Source organism: Manis javanica, chromosome 7 (assembly GCF_040802235.1).
Source record: "Manis javanica isolate MJ-LG chromosome 7, MJ_LKY, whole genome shotgun sequence".
Taxonomy (NCBI): domain Eukaryota; kingdom Metazoa; phylum Chordata; class Mammalia; order Pholidota; family Manidae; genus Manis; species Manis javanica.
In genome coordinates, this window is record NC_133162.1 from 129686863 (window position 1) to 129696135 (window position 9273).

Sequence of the window (9273 nt, forward strand, 5' to 3'; positions counted from 1 at the left end):
CAGACGAGGAAACAAGCACAGAAAGGTTAATAATCCGTGCACCACTTTCTTCTTGTGCAGTGCCTTTGATTCAGGGATCTCTAAGTACACTGGAACCTTTATGATGCTATCTGAGGAGACCAGAACCAATACAGACGTACAGATGAACTCATGACACACTTGTACTTTGAGAAACTGCCCCCATAGTATAGACAAATAATATAATATTGAGTTACCTTCACATGTTTTTCAACTGTAGTTAGGAATCTTGAATTCAAATTTATCCTTAATATTGAAGGTGTGCAAGATGATTATGCAACACAGGCAACAGACTACATAAAATTGTGTATTGTGTCCAAAAATAAAACAACACCTCAAAATTAATTAGTACCACACATGACACCAGATTTGTGTACTCTTTAGGCATTAATGGCTAGTCATTTATATTAAAAGCAGTAAATAAACAGTTTAAGTTTAATCATCTATTTTTATAGTTCTATATATCTTTTTTGTTTCATATATTCTCTTTGTTAATTTTTTAATGTCTAAACCAGTTTTCACATCTTGCCTTCCTAAAAAGGTCAGAGCTCAGGTTTCTAGTACATCTTCATACAGCAAGCTTTGGAATTTGCTAAGAGATCCTTTAGCATTACTTCCCTGCCCCTTGCTTGCCACCACCTTCTAAGAAAGACTGTGAAGAGCTTTTGTTTCCTGAAGGGCTCAAGGTATAATGATGGGCATGGGAATACAGTGGGATGGATACAAGACTGACTGACCGGAGGAGTTTATAACCTGGAAGTGGAAATAGGCATTAGAGAAGAAATTCTAATTGTATTAATTATAGAACCATGCAAAATCCTTAGCAGTACAATCATCACTTATGAGAGAAGAACTGGAATTGTGAGTCTATTGTAGCAATGACTCAGAGGAAAATACTTTAATCACTTGATTAGTGGTGACAGATCCTGAAACATGGGATTCTTGGAGTACAGAGCGGCTGGACTGGGGACCTGTGCTGCTTCATATAGGACAGGCTTCAGTAGCTTGACATACCTCGGAAGTGACGAAGAGAGGCCCATAAGGAAGCTCACTGGGATGCTTACAACAAAATGTGATAAAGGATGTATCAGAAAGAAAGCTGGAACAAAAGGAAGAAGAAAGACATTTTTGCTCTTCTTTGTCTTTCAGTTTGCATGAATCCTCACATAATTCTCTCTGCCAGGACAGTTGTTTGTTCTCAGGTTTGCACTCTCTCCCCTCATCAGTGCTTTCTGGGAAGCTCCCCTCTGATCCTTTACTTCATCGGCTCCTTCTTCAGCCTGATCTAGCAATGGGGAACTGGTACTGAGAGTTCTCAGCCCCCTGTTTTTTTCTCTTAGTGTTGGTTTACTTTCGTTCCCCAAGGGAGAAGGATTGCCACGGAAGGAACAAAGAATCTTCTAAAGATGAGGTTGTGGGTAGCAAAACAATTTTGCCTCAGGCCAGCACACTTTACTCAACGATGCACAAGGGTACTTGGGGTGAAACGTAGGTGGGCATATGTTTGAAAGGAACTCCCAGTATATTCCATTGAGAGTGGCAAGAACATCTCCACTGATATATCCATATTTTTACATATAGGCACAGAGATTTTAAATGTCCTTAATCTCAACAAATTAAGTAGAAAGCTGTATTTGTTTTTAAGGACAGCTTCTCAATACTGGCCTGATATCATCAATAGGCTGAACTGTTTCTAATGGGATAGAAGTTAAGCCTTGTTCTCCCTTATGGGATTTGATAAACATGTTAGGTAGGCAAAAGAGAGGATGATGAATAGGATTAAAGTCATGCAGCCAGAAAGGGTTGGAAAAGAAGTAGGTTCCGTTTGTGTAATGTTGCTATGCTCTGTCCAAATGGAACTCAATCCTGAAACATGGTTAAACATGGCCAACTTTAAAATCAGAGTTGGATTCAAACCCCACTATATGCTACTCACACCTATGCGTCCTAGTGCAAGTTACTTAAACTCTGAGCTTCAGTTTCTTCATCTTTAAAATAAGATTAATATCACCCATCTTTATATGATTAGTTGGAGGCTTAAACTATAGATGTAATGTTCTAAATAGCCCCAAAGGAAGTCATAATTTACCATTTCTTCTTTATACAACAGCTACATAGCAGGTCTCTAGAAATAACAGGCTCATTCCTCTGGTCACACAGGGAACTCTAAAAATGAATGAAATAAATTCCAATGTATAATCCCTAATCCAGCATAAAATGAATGACCGGATCCTATATAATTTTTTTCTCTTCTCTACTTACCAGTATATAGGACACGAGATGTTTGCTATTGGTTCAGGCTGTTTATTGATGCAGCCTAAGGAATCATTACATTCCATATGGGAATCATCCTATGTGTTAGTTTTCATCATATGTAAGTTATTTACCCAGAATCACACAGCTAGTTGGTGGGAGAATACCGAACAGAGCCTATGTCTTTTGACCTCCAAACTAGAGACTTACCTACCAGATCACACAGTTTCTGAATGCCCTTAACAGACTTATTCCCTAAGCTTGAGAAGAACCTCGCTCATATCATTAGAACATTCCAGGTCTCCTTTTCCATATTCATTTATGAACACCGATCAGCTCATCTTTTCAAATGCCAGGGATGTATTGCTCACTAGAGGAACTTCAGTACCCAGCAGTCTTTAATGCAAAAGGTAAACCTTGCCACTAATGAGCAGTTTGTCTAGTGTTCTTAACCTTATCAGCAGCTGCTCAAGTGATAAAGGCTTAACTATTATGCTCCGAAAGGTGTTGATAATTCTCAATCTTCATGCAGAAAATGGTTATTTTGTCACTTCTTACAGGCTGCTGTTAAACTTAGCACACTGCTTACAAATTACCTTCCCTGCTCCGCAAAGCAGTCGGCTGGAAGCATTGGTGGGCAGGCAGCAGGTGGAGCCTCCTCCTGTCAGGACAAGAATGATACCTGCTGCTTAATAGAAAAGGAACCATCTGCAGTTTAATGATGTAGACCCGTCCCAGGAAATGGACTGAGTTTAAAGACAAGGTAGAGTGAAGAACAATTTTTTAAAAATAGGGAAAATGAGATTGAGTCCTAATGACTGTACAAATAGAATTGCAGACTGGAGGTTTGATCCACTCAAGCGTCAGCACACGGTGACGGGTATTACGTTATCCCTTTGCTGTTGAGATTCCCTAAGCACAGTGCACCCGACAACGTTAGACCCAAGCTCACGGGGCCTTTCCTCTGCCAGCTTCTGGAACGGAAGAACGCAGAACAACATGGTCTCCACATTGCTGCAAGAGAAACAATAAAAGCTTGATCAGCTGAATGCTTAAATATGGCTGAATGTTTGATGAGATGAAGATGTAATTTTGTCTATGTTCCCTAAGGGTCTGGATTAAATATGACTACAGGGCCTAATCAAATAGCTAGTCACTGAACAACGGTCCCAACTGCATTTTTCATTCTAGGCATGCCTTTCTCTCCCCCCCGTCCCACCCCCCCACCTCCAAGTACATTACTTATTCACTGGTTTGTCAGCAGTGTGCATTATTAGCGCTTGAGAGATAAAACTTTAAGTGTTGCTCCCAATTAGCACAACAGTGACCACGCACCATGCTCTGTGCTTAATGCCTGCTCTCAGAGAGGAGCTGGTTTTGAAGGTCTGAGGTGGAGGAGAAAAAAAAAATGAAACAGCTTAAGCATTCATTTTGAGTGGAGAGACAGCTCCTATTAACATTTAACAGCATTTGTGCAACTTGGTGCGGAGGTTATGATGCAAATGAGGAGGAATTAAAAGTGGCCAGGGGTTTGTCATTGATGGATTGCAGTCTGGCGGTGTTCACACTTCTGCCGTGTCCATCAGAAGCGATTACTGTGTAATTAAACCTTATTTCTCTACTCTTCAGTGCATAATTACTTTGTGAATGTAACCATCATCTAAAAAAGCTACCAAAATGCTTTAGCATTTAGTCTAGCAGTCATTTCCCTAGCTTGTGTCAGATATAACCATCAGACAGTGCAAAAGAACTGTCACTTTTAATAAGAGGCAAAAAATTAAATGAAACAGTATGCTTATTACAGGAAAATTAGGCGTTCAAGTGGTAGAGTCCTTTTCTGCTATTTGCATAATTTATTCTTTTTTGTCCCTCACACCAGAAGCTTCAGGCAATTTTCTTCACATTTAAATAGATCGCACATTTAAGGCTACTTAAGGAAAATTATCACTTTGCATATTTTAATTGTTGTAAAGAAAGTGAATAGAAGAGGTCTGCAGCTTGGACTCTTGAGTCGGTCAGATGCTCAACTGTCTGATTCTGGAGCTCCCCACTGCTGCACTAGAGATAACCTGACAGTTCACCGCTGTCCACTTGCATTTCAGCAGCATGCAGATGCAGCTCCGAGCACTACAATACGTGGATCTTTGATATTTACAAACTAGCCACTAATAACTAAAACGTAATCCGTTTGACATGACTTTAGATTTTCTTATCGCTCTGCCTTTTTTTTCCCCCCTTTTAAAAGAAAACCTGATAAGTCTTTTAGGTTTAGAAAAACTAAACGATAGCCCACTCAAACTGGATAATATTCTACAGGTTCTAAAAAAGAATGATCTGATGCAAAATCGTATCAGTCCCTTTATTTTAGCAAGAGTCAACATTTTAAGTTCTTTTGTTAAATTGGACTCACCTTTAATCAAATCAATAATTCAAATAAAAATTATGATACAAATGCTTTCCCCCTTAAGAATTATATGAAGACCATGGTGTTTCAAGTGAATGATTAAGTTTCCAAGGGGAGATATGTTTTACTCTGTGTTGTGATTCAAAAAGATGGGATCAAGGGCACAGGGCATCGCAGAGCAAAAGCTTACAGTAGGCTAATGCCTGTACAAACTAGTAGTTATGAAACCGGTAGAAGAAGTTAGAAGGAGATTCCAATGAGAACTTTGATCAAAACATGCTTGACTTATTTATTATACTTAAGCAGGTTAAAAAAAACTCAGTGGTATAATTTGCTTAGTTTTCATTGCCAGTTAAATAAGAAAAAAAAAAAGAATTCCAAAGAGACAGAGAACTGAAGTCTTCATTCTGACAAGACAGCAATGTTTTAAAGTATATTAAGATGTGAATTTGATTAACTCAGCAACACTTTTGTTTAATTACAAACAATTATATGTTCCCTTTGGCGACTGGTCATTTTCATTTACAATGTCATTGTCCTCCTGTAAGTGCAAATTCTAAACACTAATGAAGGTCTGAGGGACTACAGTTAGCACACATTTGTAGACACTAAGCAAACATTTGTCTTTAACAGTGAAGTAGGTCTTAGTTGACAAAAACTATCAATGTATGGCCAAATAATATAAAACAGCACATTACAGAGACAGACCAAAGGTTAGTGTAAGAGATGAACTTGCAGTTTAGGACGGAAAATACCATCATCTTGACTTAATATGACTTTCTGTATAATTTTTTTTCTTGGAACTTTGAAATGTAGCCCAACAGTATTTGAAAAGTCAATAAAACATTTTTCCCCCTTTTACTGCCTTAGAACAATGTTCTCCAAATATACATACATATATATATGTATATATATATATGCACACACACACATATATATATACATTGCATATTATTTTTACTTAAAATACTTTATGAGGAAAATTAAGTGAATTCTGAACAAAGAAAATTCTAAAAAGATCTTTACCATTTCGTAGAGGTAATGTGCAGCTGAAGTCTTTCCTTCCTGATGCTAGCATGCTGAGTGGAAATGAAAGTTATTTCTGGCATCATTCTTTGCATCACTGAGCACTTGATTATTGACTCAAATTTTTCCATTTTGACTTTCTTTCTTTCCTTTGCTTTAGGGGTGAGCTTTAGCTGCATAGCTTCAACACGCATTTAAAAGAGGAATTGTACATATTCCTTGGCTGTGATGTGTTCCCCCAACAGCTACCATTGCCAAAATAACAATAGCCAGAAACACTTGACCTCTTAATATAGCTGTATATGTCGGAGAATAAAATGCCATGAGGTGCATTGCTGAATATAGTATCCTGTGTTTACCTTTTAATATAGCATTGCTTTGGGTATCTCTCCTTCAGATGACATTTCTCAGAAAATTTCTTGAAGGCAGAAATAAAATATCTCCTTATCCTTTTAATAGTATTTCTTAATGAAGGAGGGCATGATGATAGTTGAAGATGAGGGGAAATTTGGAAGTACTTTCTTCTAAGCAGTTGTAAAAGGTTCATTTATCTTCATAATATTCTTCTAGAAACTGGAGATAATAACATACTAGAGCACAGGTGGTATGTTGGGGAATAGTTGCAAGTAAGGTTGACCCTATCCTTTATGGTATATCCAATACACGTTAACATCACTAAATTAAACAACTATACAAATTTGACTATGAGTATTAGCCTGGTAAATCAAAACTAAAGTCCAAACAGTTCTGGCATCCAATATAGCGTATTATTATGTCACTCTCGAATTTTTTAAGGACATTATCATGGTTTCTGAAGAATGCCTAATAGTCATCTGTATGTTTAATCACTGTGACACATGTATATCAAGTCATTTGGGAGTTCCGGTAGTATAATGTAATGGTGAAGAATGCAGCCTTTTGTGTCTTTATACTGGTGAAGAATGCAGCCTTTTGTGTCTTCATAGTGAGTTAAAATTTTTGCTGCATCATTTACTACCCATTTCATTCTGGATACTAAATTTGCTAAGCTTCAGTTTTCTCCTATGCAAAATGAACACCTACCTTGAAGGGCTATTGAAAAGATACAATGAGATTTGAAAAAAATATGCACTTAGCACTACATCAGATCCATCGTAAATATCTGAAAATGATGGTTGTTCTCTTTGCTATAACTATGATATAGTATATTCACCTTTTTATACACATATCTGAGGTGAGGCAGAACTCAGTTTTTGACTCAGCTCTCCTTAAGAATAAGAAAACTTTGAGTTGTGAAAGTCATGTATTTTTAAAGTAACATGAATCAAACTGATTACATATATACACACACGCACATACACACACACCCATACATATGTATGCTTTTGTAGAGAAACCCTTAAATATTTACTAATTATTTTGGTATAATACATGTTTCCAAAAATGAATTTTATTGTTTCATTAGACTCAAATATTTTTTTTATCTGAGCATATGAGACATGGTGGTGGAAACAATATTATCTACTTACTTCTCTTTCACTACTCTGTTAATTTTTATTTCACATGTTTCCTACAAATAATTAGCTTTTCATTCATTGAGACCAGATAAATGTCTACAAACAATAATAACCTTAAAGTTTGGACTCCAAACTGAAGGCATTTGTTTATTAGATTTGCCATTCTAAAAACCTAACAACTGTCACTGACATATTGCAGCTCTTTCATTTTCTACAGATTAGAGAGAGTAGCTTAGAAGATTCTCCATTACAACTGCACTTCCTAAGGCATTTCAAAGGGTATTTGGTTGAAACTACCTGTCCTCTTTTACTTCACCAATGCAGTTCACTGTCATTTTTATAAGCATTTTTATTTGCATTGTTATTATGAAAATATTAAGCTTTTTTTTTTTTAGTTTGGTTTTAGGGAAAATAAAGATAGTGGGCCAATTCTATGTTAAATAAAAATAAAACACCATTAATTCAATGATAAAGCCCATTTAGTTCATTTCTGTTCTTTTTTTTCACCCTCTGACTCTCCCATGTCCTTCCAACTTCTTAAAGTCCCAAACTGTAAAGAACACCAGGAAGAATAAGTGAAATATAAAGTGGCAGGGACATGATTAATCCACGTCCCAGAATTGGTATCAGTGGGCCAATTAGGATTTTAGACAGTATAGAATTAACTCATCTAATATACTTAAGAATATTCCTACCTACTTGTGCGAATTCTACCCTTTGCCAGGCCCTTATCTGATCATCCGATGCTATTTATCAGAAAAGGAATTGTGTTCTTTAAAAATAAAAAAAATGGTATACATATGGATCCTCTGACGTCACAGACCACATGGAGACCAGGTGACTGAAACTGTTCATCTTTGGCCAGGAGAGTTAACTAGCACCAGGTGGCAATGTAAATGTCACTGGCAGGAAGAGGTTTGATAATCTTTCAATTTAAAGACAATTTTGTCATTTTGGCCATTGACTTGAAATAAAATTAAAACTTAACTACCATAGTAAGGTATTGGTTTATTAATGTGAATAAAATGAGAGTTCCTGTGGCCAGAATTCTCACCTGGCCCTGGTTGACTAGCTCATTGCACACCTGTGGGCAATTTGACTCTATATAAAGAGCTCCGCCCAGTGCTCAGCGCGCAGCACTGTGGCAGGGCTGCAAGGCTGCAGGAGAACAGAGCAGAGGCTGGCGTGGTGGCAGCGCTGAGGACAGAGGCCCCGAGGATGGCTGTGCAGGACAGCTGTGCAGGCAGAGGGGCCCAGAGGACAGCTGTGCGGACAGAGGGGCCCAGAAAGCAGAGACGGGCTTGCTGCATACAGACTCGCTCTGAGTGAACGGGATTCTAGTGACTGACCTGCCACCTGGAAATAAAGTTGGGTATAACCCTTTCACCCCAAAGAGCGTTTTGCTGTCATTTTATTTGGTCACATTGAATCCCATAGTGAACTTGCTCAGGGCTGAAACCCATTGGCAAGACAATTAATAGTCCAGGCTTAATTTTTAAATTAAGTCCTAGTTTTAAAACAGTTGAAAGTTCATGGCAAAATTGAGAGGAAAGTACAGAGTTGTCATATATCCAGACTCAATTTTAAGTCAGTCATTTAACTGGAATACACAATGGTCCACAAAATATATAGACTCATGATAACTGCCTATTAACAGTGTGTCATTACTTACTATTACAGAGCTGTGCAGATGAAATGCATTAAAATGAACCGAGTGAATATTTGGTTACAAATATAATACATTTAGATGAAGTCTTAAACGTCTGTCCTGCATTATTAGAATAATTTGACTGAGTATCAGTGATGTGTCGGTATAATAAGATATTTTAATATAAGTGAATGGGAATATTATCATTATTGTACCCTATTAGATGGATACATCTTCATAGTTTTTTTAGTTGCAAATTTTTACTAAAAACGGATTGAAATAAGGAAAGATGAGGGTAAAAAGGATGATCTAAACGTGTGTATTCCTTTTTTTTTTTTAACACATCAGTGACTTTTATTTATTATATGAGACTTACCAACACTGATTAAAGATCCTCATTTCAAATTGAGTTGCACAGCATTCAGTGG